The following is a 25,098-nucleotide window of genomic DNA, read 5'->3' on the forward strand; positions in this document are numbered from 1 at the left end:
AGCTCGTGCCGTGTGGACTTTCTCGTGGGTTTTCTCGGGGTTCTCCCGTTTCCTCCCACTTTCTTCATTTCTCATTATCACCGTCTCCTTTAGCCTAACCGACATGACCGTGGGATATTAAACTTAAGGATTTCTTTTCGTTTAGTGCATGTTCTGCAAAAAGAAACCGGAAGATGCAAGAAATGCGTCAAAATTTGGTAAAACAGTCTGCTTGAGTATTACCTAATTCTGCCTGCAGGTTTACTATTGGCGTGCCGCTCGAAATAATTGTTGAAAAATTATAATTCTTTCGCTAATTTTCTTATTTTCTCTTAAATGGTTTGCGGCAGGCGACATGTAAATATTTCACCTGGCATATATAAAATTAAAGGGGGCCATCAGAATAGATTTGCCGAAAGATTACAATTATTCTTTTGCGATTGGCGTATATATATATATATATATATATATATATATATATATATATATATATATATATATATATATATATATGTGTGTGTGTGTGTGTGTGTGTGTGTATTGTATTGTGTTCAGGGTTTGCCCAATTGGGCCCAGCCCGGAAAAACCCACTTGGGTTTTTGAGCTTTTCGTTGGTATATTATTGGTGCAATTAAGGTGATCAAGTGATTGGAAGTGGTTCTTATTAGATTTTGGACTTTCCTTGGGCGAATTAGTTGCTTTCGCGCTAAGATATACAACATTCAACGTAAGACCCGGGGGCGCGGTGGCTCAGTGGTAGAGCGTTCACCTCCAGTGCTTGGGGTCCCTGGTTCGATCCCAGCTCGCGCCGTGTGGACTTTGTGGTGACAAATACCGTGCTCGTGGGTTTTCTTGGGGTTCTCCCGTTTCCTTCCACTTTCTTCATTCCACCATTTCACTCATTTCGCATTATCATCATCTCCTTTAGCCTAACCGCATAATCGTGGGACGTTAAACTTAAAGATTCCATTTTTTTCAACGTAAGACCTTTATAAAGTTCTGAATGCACTGAATGCATTAAAAAAGCCGTACCTTAGATTCAGAGTGGAAAGAATCATAGAAGTTGTCATTTGAAGAGGGATACACTATGTTTAAAGTCTTGTAAAAAAAAAAAAAAGAAACTTTCTGGCGCCCTTTTTATTTTTTCTTCGCTTTAAATACATACTATTGTGCCATGAATACTTCTCAGGATCATCTTCCTGTAAACTTTATTTCCCAAAAGCATGTACTACAAGCGCTGTTATAACATTTAAAACACTTTGAAAATCCTTATTTTGGCAAAATGCGTAATTTTCCCATCTTCAAGTGACACGTTCCACTTAAGTATCCGTGGAAGAGAGAGTTGAACATGTATAGAGTATATTTGAAGGGTAAGGGGAAAATAGAAGGAATGTCACAAAATTGTATTTTTGAGAAAACGGTGTTTTAATATCGAAAATCTCGTAAAAAGGCATAGGCTTAATCAAATCTTTTGCCTGTTTTTACATAGATATTTTTACATCTACGGATGCATATATATATACAGGCAAATAGTACCAAAAGTCACCATCACATAGGACAAAGTACCCAATAAAGCACACACATGGACATTCCTTGTTTTTTCCCCTTACCTATCATTTCACCCTTTTACTGAATTGTTCTGTCATGTTGGTAGTTTTCTTGAGCATTTCATGATTCATTCCTATATTCGCGATTTTTTGTATTCTTTGCAATGCAACGTTATCAAAATTATTCATTTGTATAAGGCAAAATAATATGTATGGCCTGCTCCGTGGGGAAAGAAATCAAGCAAGGTAGCGGTCATCAAGGCCTTAGTAACCACCTCGGCATTCACCTGGTACGACTGAGGGAAAAAGGATGATCGGGTCCAGATTTGAGATCAGAGCATTCGGAATGAGACGCTAGTTCTTCATCAACTCAAATGCTGCCACATGTTTTCAAATTATTATATATTTTTTTTTTAATATTAGGTTTAATATTTATAAGATGCTATACTTTTTAAAAATAAATGTGTGACCGCTTCAACATGTTACAACGTCCGTAATTAAGCTACAGTCTAAGGTATGTCACTTTCAGCTGTAGCTGTTGTCTTCCTTGCCATTTACATTTTCTTCAGGATGTTACTTTTGTAACACAATATTGTCTTCACAAGCTGCTGTAGGTCCTACACAAACATTTTAAATATTTTTGTAAGTTTAAGATGTAATAATTGATCTTTAATCATTCCCTGCTGTTATTATGTTATTAAACGCTGCCTATTATTTTTATTTTCAGAAACTGTGTAACACAAGACAAACGTAACTAACGATGAGATCGCGTAGATTATTGGGATTTGGCTTCAACATGCCATACAGAGACGAACAAGAAGATCAGTTAAGAATTCAGCTGCAGTTCCACAGAACTTTAACTGACAATTCGCAGCGTCGAATTTATAGTTAGTTGTGGTAATCAAAAGTGACATTATAAAGAAGCAAATACGTTTTCTGGTTATTCAACAATGTAATATTTCTTGAAAGTTGCAAAAAGTGACATTTCGTGAAAAGATCTATTCCCCATGCGCCTTAGATTTGTAGAACATATTTTCAGCAACACATAAATATTGTTGTTGATTTTTCTTAATTAGTGTCAGTGACATAATTTTCTAGAACAAATGTTTACAAGTTGAAATGTGAATTTCTGATATTTGAGAAGATTGTTCTTAATACGAGCAGCATGAAGATTCTGCTGAAGAGAATTTAAATAAATAAAGCCAGAATAGTGTACATTTATATTTTTATTTAACTACTAACCGATATAAACTTATATAGATGTATATTTATTATAGTGTACAGTGTAAATTATAACTACATAATGTTAGCTTGCTCTCATAATTTTAAGCTGCTTTTATTATTATTATTATTATTAACTCAAAATCTTTTTTACACACAGAATGCTTCTGGGTGTTCCACTGCTACTACTGGTATGTGGCCACGCCGTCTATGTATGTTGGGGTGTCTTATGTGATGTTGCGAGGTTCAGACTGCAAATTAGAGCCTTCACAATCATCGCGTGCCAGTTTACAAAGCGGCTATATTGGATTTATTATTTTTAAGATAGGAAAAGGATTGCCAACAATTGTTTCTTGAAATGGATGTCTAAACTTCAATCCTTTTCGTATTAAAAAAAAAATCCAATACAGCCGCTTTCAAAACTGGCAGGCGACGATTGTGAACACACTGATGTGCAGTTTGAATGTCGTAAGTCACATAAGACACCCCAACATATATGCATGGCGTGACCACATACCAGTAGTACCAGTGAAACACCCAGAAACATTTTGTGTGTAAATAAGATTTTGAGTTAAAAAAAATGCTTAAAATTATGAGAGCAAGTTGACATTACACTGTTTATTACATTACACTGTTTACATTGTAGTTATAATTTACACTTTATTATTATTATTATTATTATTATTATTATTATTATTATTAGTAGTAGTAGTAGTAGTAGTAGTAGTATTTTATTTTTATTTTGTTTTTATTTATTTATATTTTTTTGGTCTGAGTCTGTGGGCCGCAATGGTTCCTCGTCATGAAGACAGAGTGAGGCAAAGACGTCTAAGCAGGTAAAATTGTACAGAAGAATCTTATGTTTTCTTCCAGCTGCTATGTCACAGCCTGGCCGCCTTGTTTTCAACCCACTATTTGTTCCCAGCAAGAAGCCGTTATACCGTATATGCAGAGTGACGCAAAAGTCCGGAGCCCATAGGCCAACTCGGTTACTATTGCAGGTATGGAAACACGGTAAGATATGTAAGGACTCTTTTAAATTTCAGCAACACTTTTGTTTTTGTACTAGTGTACCGGTCAATAGAGAAAATGTGTTACCATACATCATGTCGGGCTACACGAATGAAAGAATGTGTGGTTTGAAATTAGCTATACCGACAAGAATTGAAAGGAGACACAGTGAAGGATAAACATGCAAATGCAACATCCACGCCAGAGGCGTAGCAACCACGGTGTTGGGGGGGGGGAGCAGATACGAAGGACGCGAAATTGGGTCCTGCACTATATTTTTCATTGTGTCTTTCCGTTCCCTTTGGTTCAAATAATTTCAAACCACACTTTCTTTCATTCGGTGTTGTCCAACAGTGGCAGCGTTGTACTTTTCGTTACTATTGGGCGGTATACTAATATAAAAACAAAACTTGCTGCATTTTAAAAATTTCCTTCTGTATCTTACCTTGTTTTCGTATCTGCAGTAGTAACCGAATTGGCCTATGGGCTTTGGGTTTTATCATGTACAGAAAATATTCTGTAAATATTTTGTCATGTACACAAAATATTCCCTAAATATTTTGTCATGGACAGAAACTATTCTTTAAATATTTTCTGTGATGTACAAAAAATATTCACTAAATATATTTTGTCATGTAAAGAAAATATTTTGGCATATGTAGGAAAATATTGTCTGCGTTATTGGTAAATAATTTTAAAATATTCCATGAGAAACGTTTTAAAAACCATTCCGTTAACATTGTATAAAACGTTTCAAATACATTTTCAGTAATGTTTGGAAATCGTACAGGAAACATTTTTAGGAAAACTTTTCTAACGGCGTATAAAATATTTCTACAACGTTTTTGAGTGTATTCAGAGAATATTTTCAGTATTATGTGGAAAATGTTTTCAACAACATATGGAATATATTTCCTTAAGGGAAGTAGGATACATTTTCTGAAGGAAAATGATGGCACGTTTTAGAAACGTTTTGAAAATATTTCATTGCTGTGTGGGAATATATTCTAATACTAAGTATGTTAGTAAATGGTAATGAAAATAGTCATAAGTGACAGAATACTATAAACATGACTGAATTATTAAATACAAAATAATATAATCATAAAACAAGTTAGAAATCTGGAAACAATAGTAAAAAAGACAAGCAGAAGAGAAATATTCTAGTGCTACTATTCATTGATACATCGTACATCGTACATTATCACTGGAGAGAAACCGAATGTTAAAGTGAGTGGGGCTAATTGTAGGAAGGAAATGTAATCAAATAAAATCCATCTAACGTAAATTCAGACAGGTGAGAAACTATGCATAAATTTAACCATTTGACAAATTGCGCAGGAGAAACACCAAAAGCGGGAACCGGACAAAAATATTCTAGAAAACATAGAGCTTACATTTAAAAATCGCATCGGTTATATTATTAATTGCAATTTTTGCAATATCAGCTCATTGTTACGTTTTGTACGTAAATTTGTCTCTAACTGTATTATTAGGAGCATTACTTCCACTATTCCATCTAATTACAGTATGCGTTGATATTACGATAGTATAGGTGTAGTATAAATTCTGGATTCTTGATTGCTACGTTTTTTTTTTATTCTTAAGATTGTTATTTCTGTTGTGGGTTACACTTTTATCCCCAATCATTTTTTCTATCTTGTTCCTTGTTTAAAAATGAATAAAAACGAAAAAAATATGCAGTGATAATCGTGGTCCAGTTTTATTTGTAGATACCAGCCTGAAGGCGGTTCTAAGTATTTAAAAAAATAGACAGAGATGCTGAATGTCAGCCCTATTTGTTTAATATATCCCAGATTATAATGATCTAAACACACACACACAACAACGGGAAAGGGGGAGGAGCATACAGAAAGAATGATATGTAAATGAATGTCAAAAATAGAAGTGCATAAATCTATAAATCGCGATTGTTTGAAAAGGGGCCCCAACCTACTTCACTGGCCCCGGGCCCCAGTTGGCCTTACGCCGCCACTGACTCCGTAGTCCTACTTTTTGGATTTAAGAGGATTCCAGCGATTTCTTGCCTCCAGCGTTCCAGCAGTTCGTCCACCTGTAATTTCATGAAGCGACCACGAGAGATTCGGGGACTTTAGATATGTTGTTCAGGACATCAAATAGAGAAATGTGCTAATTGTTTGTAATATTAGTACGTAAAGTATCTCGCCGGTCGCTTGAATGGTGGGCAGTAGTGCAGCGCGCATCACTTAAACACACGTAGCTCGGAAACTGTTAGTTGTACAGTGTGCCACAGAAATTATTCATGTACAAAGTCCTGAGTTAGGCAACCCAACTTACCCCCGCTCCAAGATTTATTAAGCCTGGTAGAGTAGCCACAACAGCAGCAGGAAGTTCTAGAATATATGGTTCGACCATTCGTGAGAAGAACCCAGTCTCCATGAAAATTTTGGGTGTCTAACAGGGCCTGAGCTCCTAGGTTCTGGCGCCACTGATTGATACGTAATATTACTTCGAAAGAAGAACTTGTACGATTTCATTATTCGTTAAATCACTTTTGAAATTGCTAAATATTGGTATGCAGTAATTTATTTGTAAATATTAAAAATGAAAAATTCGATAACACTGAAACGAGTTTGAGAACCTATCCGTACTAAGAGTATTTCCTCTTAGGTTGTAAATATAACTGAAGGTTCTTAATTTGAATAATGTTTGTGAAAATTTACACATTGAGACACACGAAGAAAAGAGGAGAATATACTGTCATTAAACAACAATTTAAATATGCACGAAATTAACAGTTAATATCAAATATAGAACCATTAACAGAATTAACTCTGTAACTCGTTTTCTCCATTCATTTTTCTTCCTTTATTTTCAGGATTACATCATCTCTGAATTTATCCACTGGAGATTATAATTCATTCAGCAATATCCAATTGGAGCTCAACCTTATAAATAAAACGTTTTAAAAAGTTGTAAATGGCGACAGCGAAACTCAAACTCGGATAACCAGTTTAGAGAACCACAATGCTAACCACTCACGTAAAGCGTTACCTATATGGGCGCAATTAAATAAAGAATCTTTTCTGTTCGCTCAAAGCAGTAGCTTGTTAATAGTCAAATTCAAAACACAGGAATATGTAATTGAGAACTCGGAGGGTGTTATATAACTGTATTCAGGAAATTATTAACATTTCAGATCTTTTTTAAACCAAAATACAAAACTCCTTTATTTTGAATAAAATACGGCGCATATATTATAGTCGTAAACACACTAAAGACGAATCAATTACTACGTAGTAATTGTGGTTCAGTGGTCAAGGCGCTTGACCAGTAATCTGAAAGTAATCAACTCGGATCCTCGGATCCAATACATTTTTCTTTTACTTTATAATTTTCGGTGGCGATTGATCAGCGATGACCCATGTTCAGATATTTGAATACTCGGGTACTTCAATACTTGAACTATCAAATCTTTAATAATAACAATAGGAATAATAATAATAATAAACTAATGATAATTATTATTATCTCATTGAAGATTAAAAGTTAGGAGCTTATCATCACTCAGGGCGTAACATTACAACCGGAAACCTGATATTTGGCAGGAATATTTCTGTTTTGTTTGGTGTTGCCTACGAGAAGAGGAATATCTCATCTCATTTCTAAAACAAAACAAAAATTGAGACAAGAATAAACATTTTACACTCGATACGGGACAAGATTAACTCAAATTATCGTCTCGCTTTGGAGATGAGAGTTGAGAGGAGACGAAAAATTTCGTAAACATTTCGCATTTTATCTCGATTCTCGAAATAGCGCATGTCCATTCTTTAAGTAACAATTACCTTCTAGACTGAATCTTATACGCAATTTTGTTACTTTGTATTTCAGAGCTCATTGAATTTATTATGGTCTGTGTAGGTATTTTTACAGCAAAGCCTTTATAATTACTTCTGCATATCCTAAAAGTCAGTTTATTATTTGCCTTACTGTTCAGTGATATTCAGTTATTTTTGTTACAGTTATTTTCCTCAAAACCTACAGTAGAATACTTTCTACGTGAAACTATAGTGGAATGCTTTCGTTTAAAATTTTCGTAGTAGCAGAGGTGTATCCTGGAGGTCCGGAGAAGCTCCCGAAATCCCTACTTATCTGTAAGTTTTGTATAATTTTAGGGCAACTTTAAAAATGTTAATACAATTTTATTATTATTATTATTATATATTTATTATTACTGAATATTTAAGACTTCAATATTACGTTCATTTGCACTGTAAATAAGCATACTGAGGTTGATAGGAAACGAAAAAGAAAGAATAACAGATATTTTCGACTGATTTGTGTCTAAAGGAAACGAGGGGACAGCAACAAGGTGTCAGCTCCTGGGCAATATTAATGTCGAAACTTCGGATACTTAAACGGAAACTAAGTAGGATTTATCTACATCACGATACATAGTAAGACGCTTTCTTTGGATAAGAGACTTTGGATTATGTATGCGTTATATTGATATTTTAACAAAATATACATACGAATATAAAAAAGAATAGTTGCTATTTACAAATTTTGCTTGAACGGATATATGGAACGTGTTGGAAATAATATTATTTCGAACGATAATAATATTATTTCTAGCAGTAGGAGTAATAGTGGAAGACGTTCGGAATAATTGCTAGGAAACAATATCGTTTCAGACACGTTTATGACCCATACTAGGACCTAAGCATGATTCTTATGTATTCATGAATTGTTTGCTAACCACGTTCCGTTCTCCTACAAAACGAATCAAGGTTGTAGACAGACATGTGACGCCATATTCCTAGTCCAATATTTCTTCTGAGAAGAAAGTCGTTTCCAGGGAGTAATCTACACCCCCCCAACACCCCCTAACACCCCTCCAAATTTATTTACACACACCCCTGGATGGAAAAGGAATACTCCCCCAAATCCAATTGTACCAATCAGTATCATATAGGTTATTTATTACATCAAGTTAAAAAAGGTTTAGCGTTTAGGAAAGAAGGCAATATTTATTTCACTTCAAAATACGAAGCGACTTCGTTCTCATGTACGGCTTCGAGAACCACATGACCCCCATTGTTTCGGGCGGTGTTTCGATTGAAAAATTGAAAAAACAGATCGCTCATACCTACCGTCCTGGCAGGATCGGATCCAGGACGGACTTCTGGGGGGGGGGCAGTGGGTTGTAATACTGCTACTTGGAGCTACTTTTAAGAGCTCCAAACTCTGGAATGGGTTTTATTTATATATAAAATAAGAAAGTTTCCTGTTCTGGACTGGGGGCAATCGCCCCGATCACCCCCTGGATCCGCCACTGCCTCCTGGGCTCCGCGGTCGTTTCCGAGAAAAGAGATTGATGGACAGATGCAGATGACTGAAACTGGCAACGTCTTGAGCGGTCATTCACTTACCTCCTCCTCAACAAGGAAAAATGTGACACTATAGAAATAAGGCTATACCAGATTAAGTTGGTAAGTGCTACTCTGCAACAGGCTCGCAACCAGAGGTAAGCTAGAGGGGACCTGGCCCTCCCTAAATTTTTAATGTCTCCTCCAGACCTCAATACAAAATGCACAATTTAGATATTTGTAAGAGGATATTTAATGGCTTGGCCCCTCCTAACATATTCATGGCTCCCCAAAGCTCTGTGGTTGGTTTCGAGCCTGCTCTTCAAGTGGTGTATCAACAGACGGAAGTTAGAAGGATGTAGTCCAAACGTTTTTAGAAATGAAGAGATCCGTCGAAGTAAGAATTATATATATATTTATTAGACTGAGTCTAGTGTTGTGCAGGAACGCATTTGGCGCTAGCTTAATTTTTTGTAAAGTATATTTTTATTCACGTAAATTCATTGAGCGGAACAGGCCTCATAGCGAGTCTTTTTAAACTAAAATTTACTTTTTTTTGAAGTTGGTTACTAAAAGTTACTTTTTTTTTTTCAAATTTGTCACTAAAATTTACCTTTTTGAGAGGTAAAGTAACTTTTTCGTGTGATTTATGTTTTGCATTATAGTTAAAAAAAATAAAAGGTAGAAACTTGTTGCTCATTAATCTTCTGAATGCTTCAGTACTTGCTGCCACATGTGAAACAGTCAGCCTTATTCTCACTTCAGCTTTCATTCTTTCTAAAGCACAGTGGACGGTTGGTGGATGCTTAAACTCTCAAAGTGAGGATGAGAGCTCTTCTGTGTCTATTCTTCCTTCTATCATAATAATCTTTTAGTTTTCTTTCATCATGTTCATCATGTTCGTCTTGTATTATGCTTCTTGTATGTTCTTCTTAAGAGTAGGTGATGAATTTGAATATTTCACGTTTTTGAGAACTCTTACTGCCTGGGATGAAGAAATTCGGAAATAGGTCAGAACTGGTTCCACTTACTCAGAAGCTTCTTGCATCTGCTAAGTCTGCTTACCGTAACTACAAAGCATACTTTAAAAACCTAAGAGAGGAGTGATGGAGAAATTGACGGAAGAATTGAAAAATGGGGCATGATGATATTTTGGTCACTTTTTCGTGTGCTTTGGTCATTTTTGGTCACTTTTCAACTATTTACAACTATGAGCCCTACCATAGTATTAAGAGATCAAATAATATTACAACAATTAACGTTAACAACAGGGTTAGAATATTAAAATAATGAAATTGGAACTATGTACAGTATTAATTACTAAACGAATGTGATTTCAGCATGGGACTAGGGAATTTTTTCCCAATTAATATTTTGATTTAAAATAATCACCCACTAAAACTTGCTGGGGGTGAATAAATTGAAATAAAAGCAGAATTTTGCAAAATAATTACAATAACTCGTATGTAATCAATTCACATGTAATTACTGGGTAAAATAGTGGAGGTTAATTCCTAATACAGTGAAACCTCTCTTAACGGCATCTCTCAATAGTGGACATCTTCATAAGAGGACAAACTTTCTTATTCTTCCATGTCATAAATATGTGTGATGTGATGTTATGAGAGAGAACCTTTCCTTTTAGGGAGACCTCTTATTTACGGACAAATAATCGGTTCCACCGATGTCCGTTTTGAGAGGTTACACTGTATTACTTAGTTTAATAATAATAATAAATGCTCAAATGTGTGAACTTACTTTATTGAACCTACCACTGCGAAGACCTGATATTATTATTATTATTATTATTATTATTATTATTATTATTAGTAGTAGTAGTAGTAGTAGTAGTAGTAGTAGTAGTAGTAGTAGTAGTAGTAGAAGTAGTAGTCGTAGTAGTAGTATTGCAATAGTTGCGTAAAAAATATACTGTTTTCTTTGAGTTTGTTTAAAAATTTATATCACTATTCTGAGAGCACCCCCCCTTTTATTTTGAACACCCCCCCAAGTTAAAATTTCTGGCGTACTTACTGGTCGTTTCCACTCTAACTTGTAAGACAGAAGGAAATCGAGTATTTTTCACTTTATTACACATCAGAAGTATGAATATTGTAGTTTGGTGAAAACAGCCTACCGCTGCGGAAATCGAACCAGGGGCCCCCGAATTACGAAACGAATGCTCACACCACTACGCTAAGACTGCTTGCCAAGTCAGAGTCTATAAACATTCGTGCATATAGCAAATTTCACGCGTTTACGATAACGACGAAACACACTGATACTATAGTCGAGAGACTTTAAATTTAAATTAGAAATCGAAAATAGTCATAGAAACACGCAAGGACATGAAGGAGAAACTGGTTTTAAGAGTAAATCAACCCCTGAACTGGAATCTGATGCCTCAGACCATTTTCTTTTCTGGTTCACCGAAAGTGTCTCCGTAACTTGTGTCTATTATACTTAGTAATATTTGGTTTACAGTTTTTTCAGTAACCTTCAACGACAGGGACACGAACGCAGATAGATCGAGGACATACAATTTCAAAGGATCACCCACCGGGAATCGAACATGGGACCGCGAGCACTGAACTATTTGAGGCAGTGATGACGTGGGTCAATGAACAACTTGACTCACCACCCAACGGGACCCACGACCCACCACCAACCATGACCCACTGTGACCCACCACACAACATGATCCACTCTGACCCACCACTTACCGTGACCCACTCTGACCCACCACCATCGACTCACCACCCACGAAAACACATCGCCATCATGTCTGGCACATGATCCACGGCCTCTTCTTTACTGACTAAAGAGTTTATACTTGAAATAAAATCATGTTTTTAATTTTAACTCATCAGAGTTTGAATTTGAGTTTGAATTGTGTTATTTTTACACACCTACCAGCTATCAATTTTGCATATATAGAAAATGCCACCCTCAAATTTCACAATTTTTGGTGGGGGCTTTTGCACTCTAAAACAGTTTTTCCGCGGAAAACAAACAAATCAAATATTCGTTTCCCTTTTGCGAAACGTTTCTAATTTTTTGCAGTTTGCGATTGTGCAAACCTTATGTATGCATTGCGTATTATAGTAATAGAAGGAAATTGTCACTTTGTAGGAATTAAAGAAGAAGAAAACTGAAGAAGCAGCTGAGGTTAAATTATTATCATGGCACTCAATGTAGAACAAAACGAACCCTGCGGGGCTTCTAACCCGTTCCTACTACCGCCACTACTAATACTACTATTACTACTCTTACTACTACCACTACTACTGCCTATACTATGGATTTGTTTAGCAAAACTGCACGCCAAACTAAGTAAATCACTTTTTTGAGTATTATTTATCTTATTTTAATGAAAAAAGTGTTATGAAAATTTAAAAAATAAAATATAAAAATAAAAATGTTCCTTGACCCGTCTTTGAACCTTCAACAAAGGCAATTATAATTACTAACCCATTACGCTAATACACTCGACTACGAAGACCGCCAGTAACAGCGCTTCGATTTCTGCTATCCTTCTGCTATGTGGGGAGAAACGGATAAGTAACCAGAACCACGTATTTAGCTCCTATGAATAGGGTCGAGCCTGATTTAAAAATATCCTTCTGAACACCGCTGAATTTGTCTACGTTTTACTTTCAAGTTCTCCATTACCCTTCCTTTTTAATTTGTGTTTACTTACCTCAGATATGTATCTCTAAGTGAAAAAAGAACTGTAGACATCTTCTGAATATTGATATTTGTAATTGCAAAATAGCAATAGGATTTATACTACTACTTGGCTTTCAACACACACAGCCTGCGAGTTTTCAGAGGAGCTAACTATTGAGAAAATAAATTTTGTATCACTATAATATATATATATATATATATATATATATATATATATATATATATATATATATATATATACATCCTCACGGCATTGTCAAGGCTCTATATTTGTCTTTTACATTTAAAAGTGCAACCGGATGCTTCCGACTGCCGTATACGGTAGCTGATCATCACCCTTGTTCTTCGCGCGCAGAGTCATTCGAAGAACTGAAAACGCACTCTGTACACAAACAGTTTATGGTTGTGAACTCGGAAAGCCTGGTACTTCTGCTTGTCAAGGTAAAAAAGTGGGAGAAAAAAGGATGTATAAAATGTAAAGAGGGTGCAACAGTGACTGATACTTGTAAGAAGCATATTCATTTGTAGTTCGTGACATTCCGCCTCTAGCGCTACTGTGGCACAACGTATACTGTAACTGTATAACTCTTGTACACTGATAGTAGGTCTATTGGCGTAAGTGACGACCGAAATTATGTTGTCAGCTCTGACTGCGATAAGGCACTGCTTGCTGCTTTTGCTTTTCTTTTTTCTCCTTTGTCATTTGTGAGATGCCAAACATGTTGTTTTAGCTTGTTCTACGCGCTGAACGGGTTCCTGCGGAGCGAAGTATTTAAGAAGTTGACTACATATTCTTGCATATGATAGAAATGTGATAAGTACTTTGAATTATAATACGGTTTTAAATTGGTTAACTGTGGGAAAAAATGCGAAAATAAAGCTGTAATTGTAAATGTATCTTAGTCGAGGACGTAGCTACTGACAGTGTTGATTACAGATTTTCTCGTGGAAGAATTTCATTACGCTAGAGATGAAAAGCAGACTTTCATTTAGACAGCCCCTCCTTACCTTTCAGAATCAATCAGAAATGGTCTCAATTGTTTGTACAAAAATGTGCAGGCGAAAATTTCGTTTGTGCACAATTAGGGGCGCCGCCAGAAAACAAACAAACTGGGGGGCTGTCTAAATGGTAGCCCCCACCATGTCGAATTCAATCACAAATTGTCGCAATCGTTTGTACATCTTTGTACAGAAATGTGCAGGCAAAATTTTCGTTTGTACACAATTAGCCAGAACGAAAACAAATTGGGCGCTGTCTGAATGGTAGCCCCACCACCATCTCCAATTCAATTCAACCTGTCGCAACAGTTTCTACATCGTTTGTACAACAATGTGCAGGCGAAATTTTCGTTTGTATGCAATTAGGGGCGCCGCCAGAACGAAAACAAAGTGAGGATCTCTTACTGGTAGCCCACCACCATGTCAAATTCAATCACAAATTGTCGCAATCGTCTGTACATCGTTTGTACAAAAATGTGCAGGCGAAATCTTCGTTTTTACACAATTAGGGGCGCCGCCAGAACGAAAACAAAATGGAAGTTGTCTGAATGGTAGCCCCTCCACCATGTCCAATTCAATCACAAATTGTTGCAATCGTTTGTACAAAGTTTGTACAGAAATGTACAGGTGAAATTTTCGTTTGTATACAATTAGGGGCGCCGCCAGAACGGAAACAAAGTGGGTTCTGTCTAAGTGGTAGCCCCCAGGATGTCCAATTCAACCACAAATTGTCGCAATCGTTTGTATATCGTTTGTATAAAAATCTGCAGGCGAAATTTTCATTTGTACACAATTAAGGGCGTGCCCAGAACGAAAACAAAGTGGGGTCTGTCTGAATGGTAGCCCACCACCATGTCCAATTCAATCACAAATTGTCGCAATCGTTTGTACATCGTTTGTACAAAAATGTGCATTCGAAATATTCGTTTGTACACAATTGGGAGCGCCGGCAGAACGAAAAAAATTTGGGAGCTGTCTTACTGGTAGGCTCCCACCATGTCCAATTCAATCACAAATTGTCGTAATCGTTTGTACAAAAATGTGCAGGAGAAATTTTCGTTTGTACACAATTAGGGGCGCCGCCAGAACGAAAACAAAGTGGGGGCTGTTTTAATGGTAGCCTCCCACCATGTATAATTCAATCACAAATTGTCGCAATCGTTTGTACATAGTTTGTACAAAAATGTGCAGGCAAAATTTTCGTTTGTACACAATTAAGGGCGTGCCCAGAACGAAAACAAAGTGTGGTCTGTCTAAATGGTAGCCCCTCCAGCATGTCCAATTCAATCACAAATTATCGCAATCGTTCTACATCGTTTGTACAAGAATGTGCTTGCGAAATTTTCGTTTGTACACAATTAGGGGCTCCGCCAGAACGAAAACAAAGTGGGGGGCTGTCTAAGTGGTATCCCCCACCATGTCCAATTCAATCACAAATTGTCGCAATCGTTTGTACATCGTTTGTGCAGAAATGTGCAGGCAAAATTTTCGTTTGTACACAATTAGGGGCGCCACCAGAAGAAAAACAAAGTGGGGACTGTCTAAGTGGCAGGCCCCCACCATGTCCAATTCAATCACAAATTGTCGTAATCGTTTGTACATCGTTTTGTACAGAAATGCGCAGGCGAAATTTTCGTTTGTAGACAATTAGGGGCGCCGCCAGAACAAAAAGTGGGGGGCTGTCTAAATGGTAGCCCTCCCACCATGTTCAATTCAACCACAAACTATCGCACTGTTTGTACGTCTTTATACATAAATGTGCAGCTGAAAGTTTCGTTTACACATAAATGGGGCGCCACCGAAACGATAACAAAGTGGAGACTGCCTAATTGGTAGCACCTCCCCCAAGTCCGATTCAGAAGAATATGATCTCAATCGTTTGTACATCGTTTGTACAGTAATGCGCAGGCGAAAGTTTTGTTTCTACGTATCAGGTGCGTTGACAGAAGGAAAAGAAAGGAGAGCGTTCTAAGTGCTAGCCCCACCATGTTCGATTGAACCACAAATTGTAGCGATCGTTTATACATCGTTTGTGCAGAAATGTGCAGGTAAAAATTTTCGTTTGAACTAAATAATATACGGATGTGAGTATTTTTAATATTTGACCTAGAATTGAAGAAAAGGAATGGGAATTGTAATTATTGTAATTATGTATATATCTCGGGGTTGCTCAAAGTTAGAGATATGAAAGTTATTTCGACTTCTCATATCAAATGTTAAACCAGTGTATCGTGTTTTAACGTTTTTTGATACTTAACCTAGAAAGTTAGAAAGGGGATGGAGCTACAGCTATGTATTACGGTTTTGGCTGTTTAGCGACCAACGTTAACCGGTTTGAATAACGGTTGCTGAGATTGAAAATGGTACCTATTACACTAGTCGACAAAAAAAAATCGTTTTCTCTGGCACACGGAAGAAAATACCTGATTCTAATAGAACTTTTCACGTAGAATTCGAATCTGCAATGAGTTTTTCTGCATCATCCTTAGTTTTCCGGTGACAGAGGGATTTTCGGGAAATTTCCCCTCAAATTTCCTGTTTTTTTTGGTTTTTTACCATTTTCATACCTGTAGCTCGGGTACCTTAGGTATATAAATTCACGAATTATATTGTATGTTAGCTTGATTTATACTTAGTAAGCCCTCTAAGTTTCATAAGAATAGCATATTTCTTTCTAGAGAAATAAACATATTTATATAAAAAATATGCTATGTGTATTGTTCATTTTACCATATTCATTAGTGCAGATAAAATCACATATAACTTCCACGAAAATTACAATGTAAGCACGGTTTGTATCTCATTGGATTTGAAATAATACAAAAGAAGTGAGTGGTATCTTCTTAATAAATGAACACTTACTTACCTCAACTAATATGTTTTAGTTGTCAACTTTCTTCTGTGTTTTGCTTCTTGAACCTCTCTTTTGAGTGTCCAACAGTAATCAGCCAGCATTTTTGGACTCCACTCTTACTGGTATCTCTTCTTCATGCAGGAAATATCCTGATAAAAACGTTCCCCATCCTCATCACTAACAGCACCAAGGTTTTCAGGAAAGAAATGCAGGTGGGAGTCTAGAAAGTGAACTTTAATGGACATGTTGCAGCCCATTTCTTTGAATGATTGCAGGAAATCACTCACAATTTTACGGTAATTTGGGGCTTTCTTGTTTCCTAAAAAATTCTCTGTTAAACATTTAAATGAACACCAAGCTGCTTTCTGAACCAGAGTTGAGAGATCCTCAAATTTTTGGTCACGAATCAAACATCTTATTTGGGGGTCTACAAAAATCCCTAGCGTCACTAACCCGAGGAAATTTTTCCTTGAGCTAACAAAACCCTGCATTACTTTTTTCCATTGCCTTAACAAAGTTTTTGAAGAGCCCAAACTTTATGTGAAGAGGAGGTAGAATTATCTAATCAGGGCTCACCAGTGAGGAATAAACAGCATTCTTCTGTCGAGGAGTTAATACATGCGTTGGCCATTCCTTCTTGATGTAATGTTCCGCTTTGTTCCTGCTTCCCCATTCGCAGAGGAAAGAACAATATTTCGTATAACCAAGCTGCAAACCCATTAACAAAGAATTGACTTTTAAATCACACCAAACGGTCCACTTGCATTTCTCATACTGAATTCTTTATAACATTATTTCGATGTTTTCATAGGTTTCCTTCATATTATTTGCATAAGCCAAAGGCACTGAAGAAGTTTGTTGCTATTGTACAAAAGGACAGGCTTAAAACTAGTTTTGGAAGAGTCAATAAACAATCTCCACTCTGTACTTATATGTGCATGTCCAAGTGTATCCATCACAGCACAGACATTATTACAATACACTAAATCATTTTCTTGAGAATAATAGTTTTGAAACTCTGTATGAAGGTTTGGAAAAATACACACTTTAGTGTCACGATGGAGCAGATTCCAGCCTTTAAGTCTAGAAGCAAGAAGTTCTGTCTGTATCTTGGAGAGTTTTAAATCCCGTACGAGATCATTTAGTTCACCCTGAGTTATCAGATGGGAATCCAATGTAGATGTGCTTCCTACATAAGTAGGGTCATCTTATTCATTTGGAACTTCAGTAGTTGCCTCAAGTACGTAATCCTCATTTACCGTAAGATGAGGAGGAGGTACTGGTACAGTTAATTCTGCACTGTGTGAAACTGGCCTAATTGCTGATGGCAAATTAGAGTACTGTACTGTGTGCTTAGATTTACTGGTTATTTCTTTTATCTGTGTCATACAAAAGTAGCAGTCTGAAGAATGATCTTTTGTTTCCCTCCAGATCATTGGTACTGCGAAGTTCATGTTACATTCACCATTTGCCCACCCAATCAGACGTTTCATGCAAGTACAACAAATGTAGTGAGGAGCGAAATTCTTATCGTGGTCTCCTACACAGCAACCAAAATATATGTGATAACACTTCCTCACAAGTGGAGTAAAACATCGACGTTGCGATTTAAATGTCAGCTCCCCACATAGATAACAGAAATTGTTCGGTTCATTTACACACTTCCTCGGCATCTTGTATCCTGTAAGATATCACACACACATACACATAGGAATCTACACTCCCTCAAATTCCCACAAAATCTTTCTAGAAATTCTCTCATACAAAAATGGCGTCATGGTGTACACATCATTGAAAATATGTTTAATAGAAGTCCAATGAGGTATAAACCGTGAAATATTGTAATTTTCGTAGAAATTATATGTGTTGAAGACCTACCCGACCCGACCCGTGACCCGAATTGACTGAACCGACCCTGATTCGACCCGATTGACCCGACCCGACAACCGACCCAACAATGCGACCCGATTGACTAGACCCGACAACCCGACCCGAGCTGGCCCGATTGACCCGCCCCGACAACTCGACCCAAGCTGACCCTAGTTGACCCGAGTGACCCGACCTGAAGTGACCCGACCTGAAGTGACCCGACCCGAGGTGACCTAACCCGACAACCGACCCGAGTGACCTGACCTTACAATCTAACCAGTTTGAGAGAACTAGAACCTTACAAAGCTGCCACCAGAAAAAAATACTGTTCAATTCGTATGCATAAACCATTGTTTCGGCTGTTTTATTTGTTGTATAATTATCCTCCTCCTCCTCCTCCTCCTCAGTGTTCTGCTATTAATGACAGGCCAGTTTCCGTGAACTATGTAAGAAGCTTCCATTTTTGAGATTTCTCGCTAATATCATCCTCGCAACCCAACATAATATACTACCCTCCTTATTACAATCTATCAATTGCAACCTTCTTACACATTCTCGCTCTCCTGATATCAACCCCTTTACTACATCTCTCAGAATGCAATCCCTTAGCACAGCGTTTCCCAACCGGTGTACCGCGAATGGGCCGCTGGTGTGCCGCGAGGAAATGAAAACAAAATTATTAATTATATAGGAACCTAATTGCAAGACAGGAAATATGTGTATTTAAATTTCACATTACTGTGAACCTTTACAATGAAAAAATACTGTAATTGTAATATATTATTGTACATACATTACTACTACATAGGTTGTATTTCGAAAACATAATTTTATTAATATTTAAAATTGTGACTTATATTAACCATGTTAATAAATTATAAGTTTCACACTGTGTTACTTATCTGTTCATTTTTAATGTTGAAAAAAATTTTAATTATCATTGTTATGACCATTATTGTTTCTTTATTGTTACAGATTATTTCGTAATTTGAAATTTTAAAATCTCGTTCTATCCTTTCGACAAAGCACACTCATACAAATTACCGCAATACTGTTTTAAAAGTACAAGAGATTTGTTTGTTCTTTCGTAATTTAGTTATCTTCCTTGTGAAAGGTTGGATACATTTTTCGAAAAAGAAAGTGTATTTTTTAAAAGACTGAGTTCTATATTTCATTGGAATTGTTTTCTATTTTTTAACTTGAATGAAAAATAAGTATAATGATTTACGATGGAGGAAAACCAGTCATCGAGCTTTCTTCTTTGTGAGAAGGAAGTCAGTAATGAAAGAAAACAAATACGACGTTATTTTCTATTTACAAATAATAATAATAATAATAATAATAATAATAATAATAATAATAATAATAATAATAATAATACCTATGAGTGTGCCGCGAGAATTCAAGTTAGACCCGTAGTGTGCCGCAAGTTGAAAAAGGTTGGGAAACGCTGCCTTAGCAAGATCGAAACTTCTGATCCGTCCATTTTTTCGCTTCCATATAACGTCTAAAATTGCTCTCGTCTCTCGCATTTTTGAGCATTTCCTAATTCGTTTTCCTCTCTACCCTGTTAACCTTCTCTACTTTCCTCCACATCTAAATTTCCAACGTAAAAATTTAGGCAATCAACTTCGAAAGTCAAAATAAAATTTGAAGTTCTGAAGGCAAAATGTATTTCTCGTAACGAATGTATATAGAACTTTTAATATTTTTTGCTGTGTAATAAACAAAAGTTTCATCACGTTAACATTCCGATTTTTCCATTTAAAAACAGCGTTACTGTCTGATAGAATCATAAGGAACTAATTGCACTGAAATATCATTCTGTAGGGAATTACCTTTTATTTTTTTTTTTTTGATTGATTTATCTAGAAGATATTTGCAACGTTATATAAAATCAGCGAGTAATTTAGTGCCGAAAAAGTCAAATCACTACCGCAGCAATAATAATAATAATAATAATAATAATAATAATAATAATAATAATAATAATAATAATAATAATAATAATAATAATAATAATAATAATAATAATAATCTGAATGTGACCAACAAAGTTCGGTCTCTTTTTGTGGAGGTCTCTTTTTGTGTGTGTTCAATTGGCTCTCACACCGTGAGTTGAATGCGAATTGAGATAAGGCGAAGGTCAGTTGTTGGACGAGAGGAGAGGAGACAGAATTTTCATGAAGTGGTACGAGACGAGACAGAGCTCTTTCATTAGAAACATATGTACTTTTTGAGACGAGACTACCTTCACGACACATTTTCAAGACGAGAATGTCCCAAACCTGCTCTCGTGAGCAACACTAGTAAGTATATCCAACATACTACCTAGTTGTGGCTGTTCAGATACACCGTGAACGTGCGTAAGGACAGAGTGAACATGGGACCTTCACAGAGTGAATATGGGCTTGTTTGCTGTGCGAGTTCAAATTGCTGCTCCGCGGGGCGGAAGATACGAGGGTCACTACGAAAGTTTTGAGATGTCAAATAACTTACATAATTAAAATCAATTTAACACTTATATTTTCTCAAAGTATTCACCATTACACGGTACACACTTTTTCATCCTCGAAAACCACTTTTGGAAGCCGTGTTGCCGGTCTTTTTCTTCAAGTGTTGAAACTTCATTCTCGTAAGCCACTACAGCTTCTTCAGGGCTGCAAAATCTCTTCCCACGCATGCGATCTTTGATCCTGGGGAACAGAAAAAAATCACGGGGCCAGGTCAGGGCTATACGCCGGATGAGTCATAAGTTTGACCTCCGTAGATTCTAAAAACTCAATTGTGATGTTGGCCGTGTGTGCGTACGCGTAGTCATGATGAAACAGGATCCCACGCAATCCAGTTTTTGGACGCCGTTCCCGATGTTTCTGGAACACTTTTGTTAGGCAAATAGTGGTGTACCACTGAGCAGTAACAGTCCTTTGTTTTTCAAGTGGAACAGTTGCAACATGGCCAGATTTGGAGAACAAAATTGCGACCATCTTCTTCCCCACACTTCGCGATCGCTTCACTTTACTGAGTGGATTTCGTCTGGAAAGATCCGAAGTGTAAACTGACGTTTATTTTCGGGGTCAAATTGATAGATCCAAGTCTCATCACCAGTAACAACGTCAGAGACGCGTCGAGAATTCCCTCCATCAAATCTTGCAAGCATTTCTTCACACCATTCCACACGCATGCGCTTCTGCTGTTCAGTCAAAGTGTGAGGCACCCAACGAGATGAAACCTTCCTGAGCCGAAGATGATCATGAAGAATGTTTGTTCCTGCTGGTGATCCAATATTCACTGTAGATTCAATGTCCTTGAAAGTTGTTCGAGGATTTTCTCAATCATTTCTTCCACAGCGGCAACGTTTTCATCTGACACAGCTGTTGCCGGACGTCCAGCTCTCTCTTCGTCTTTAAGCGATGTCCAGCCTCTTCTGAAATCTCCAAACAACCGAAAAATTATAGGACGGGAAGGAGCAAGGTCCCCAAATGCCCGCTGCAAACGGTCAAGGCTTTGTGTCTTGTTCAAACCACTTTTGAAATCATAAAGGATCATTGCCCGAAAATGTTCCCTTTCGAGCTCGATTCTAGACAGCCGAATACTGCTCACATCAACAAACAAGTGAAGGCGATACAGCCACGCCGATAAGCGAGGCGAGTTGAAACTTGCTTCGCTTCTTCGGTCTGGATACCACTACCGAACGCAACTGTTGGAATTCAAATACTGTGCCACAACAATGCGAATCTCAAAACTTCCGTAATGACCCTCGTATGACAGGCCTTTGGTGAGGGTGTCGTGACTACGCGGAGAATGGACCGGTAGGACGGTTTAAGGACGGTGACGAAACACTCGAAGACGCACCACGTGCCGGAAGACAAACAGATGTTCAAAATAAAGATCTTCAGGCAACAATTGAGGCGAAGACAGACATGTGAGGAACTGGTACTACAATTCAGTGTGAGTGGAGAAACTATTCGGCACCACCATCATCAACTTGGGAAGCACTGCAAGTTGGGTTGTTGGGTCCTACATGATTTGATTTGGGGCCAGAAAGCAACGCGAGCAGACACCTGTGTTTCTTTGGTGTCTCGTCTGAGGAAGGAGCAATTTGTGGACAGGGTGTTGACATGTGATTGGAAATGGGTCCTGTACGAAGCTCCACGGCGCCGTCGTCGTTGGTTAGCATCCCGTAAACCGGTTCAAAAACAGCCCAAGCCAGCACTACACCAGAATAAGGCTCTCCTGTGCATTTTGTGGACTGCTCGCGGCATCGTCCATCGGGAACTGCTACCAGGTGGTCAGAGCATCAATGCAACTGTGTACTGTCACTCTCTGGATCCAGCACTTCTGAGTCTCAAAGGGGAACTCCTGTTACAAGGCAACGCTAAGCCCCACGTGGCTAAGATGACCCAGAACACCATTCTACGCCTTGAATGGGAAACACTATTGATTCCGCCATACTCCACGGACATTGTACCGTCCGATTATCACCTGTTCCATTCCTTGGACAATCACCTTAGAGAACGCCAGTTCAAATCGCTAGTAGAGGTTCAATATGCACCTTCTTCGCTTCACGTCCCACCAAGTTCGACTGCGATGGAATCCATAGCCTTCCAGAACGTTGGCAGAAGGTCGTCGATGCTGATCGAGACTATTTTTGATATTCCAGGTACACTACCCCCGAAAAGTTTCCGGACAAACACGAAATAAAGAAATTTTCAATATGTAACATAAGAATGCATTACAATTTGCTCAGAAATGAAAGGTGAAACATTTTAGAATCTGACGGAAGAAAATGTCTTGGCATGTTGTGGATGAATTAAGAAAAATAAACTTAAATATCGCGCCGGTGTGATGATGCATTACGTACGCGTGCGATAAGGAACGGTCATTACACTGCAAATTGAAGGTCGAACACACAATAAATGCCTCATAGGTGTCTCTCAAGCTGCTCTATCTATTTCTCTCTCGGATCTCACTGTTGGGACTTGTCTATTGCACGCTAGTTGTTGTGTGTGTGTGTGTTGAAGTGAGGTGCAAAGTGTTCCCTATTAGTCAGCATAAGGCCCCGTACGAAAAGGGAATTGGGCATTGAAACGAGAGCAAAAATAGTTACTTTACGAGAAGAACGCTATACAATACGGGAAATAGCCGCAAAAGTGAAAATACCCCATACTACAGTGCATGATACTTTAAAACGATTTGCTGAAACAAGGGAAAATCGCTCTCGAGCAAGATCTGGAAGGCCTAGAGCTACTACTGCAAGAGAGGACAAGTACATTATAGTGACAAGCAAACACAACAGGTTGAAAACAGTGCCCCAAATACAAGCTGAAGTGAACGAAACTCGCGAAACGCCGATCAGCTATGAAACTGTCCGGACGCGGTTAGTTAATGCGGGACTAAACGGTCGTGTGGCAACTAGGAAACCGCTCTTGCGCCCTCTAAACAAAAAGAAGAGATTGCTGTGGGCAAGAAAATTTGCAAGCTGGGGACCGGAGCAGTGGAACAAGTTCTTATTTACGACGAATCGAAGTTTGAGCTCTTCAGTCATAGACGCAGGGTTTTCGTGCGTCGCTCCAAGGGCGAACGACTGCTTCTGTCGTGTATTTTGCCAACGGTAAAGCACGGGGGTGGTTCTGTGATGGTGTGGGGTTGCTTTGGTAACAATCAAGTGGGGGATTTAGTGCAAATACAGGGCACAATGCAGAAAGAACAGCACTATCAGACTTTGATCACACACGCAGTTCCATCTGGGAAGAGGCTCATTGGTCGTAGGTTCATCATGCAGCAAGACAATGACCCAAAACACACATCCCGACTTTGTAGAGGGTATTTGTCAGCAAAAGAGCAACAGGGAGATCTCAGGAATATGTTGTGGCCCCCGCAATCACCGGATTGTAATCCAATCGAGTTGCTGTGGGATGAGCTTGATAGGGCAGTTCGAAAGACGCCTCCCTTTAGCGAGAAACACTTATTTGAGTGTCTTCGCAAAGCCTGGATAGCAATCAAGCCCAAAACTCTACAGAAACTAATACGGCGAATGCCCAAAGTCTGTAAAGCTGTTATCACAGCACGTGGAGGCTACTTTGATGAATCAAAGATTTAAATTTTTGACAAAACAATGATCCATTTCTGTTAAATTTTTGTATTTTCCTCTCAAATAGATATTGTAGGTTCCAGATAAAAATAAATTCCATTGATATGTCTTTGTTTTTTTCTGGAATACACGTAAAGTATACATAAACCTACTTTGTACGGAAACTTTTCGGGGGTAGTGTATGTCTTAGGTTACATATCAACGTTCGAAGGTGTTGATGAAAAGGCGGCGGAACTTTCTTGGTCACTCTTAAAGTAATAATAATAATAATAATAATAATAATAATAATAATAATAATAATAATAATAATAATAATAATAATAATAATAATAATAATAATGTGTCCTGCCCAAAGGCAGATCTTTGACCCGAAGGTCCTGGGTATTGATTCCAGCTCGTACCAAGTAAGTTTTCTGGTGAACAAACACCGTGTGGATTTGTTTTCTCGGTGTTCTCCCATTTCCTCCCACTTTTTTCATTCAA

The sequence above is a fragment of the Thermobia domestica genome, chromosome 2 (assembly GCF_964235325.1).
Source record: "Thermobia domestica chromosome 2, izTheDome1.hap1.1, whole genome shotgun sequence".
NCBI classification, from domain to species: domain Eukaryota; kingdom Metazoa; phylum Arthropoda; class Insecta; order Zygentoma; family Lepismatidae; genus Thermobia; species Thermobia domestica.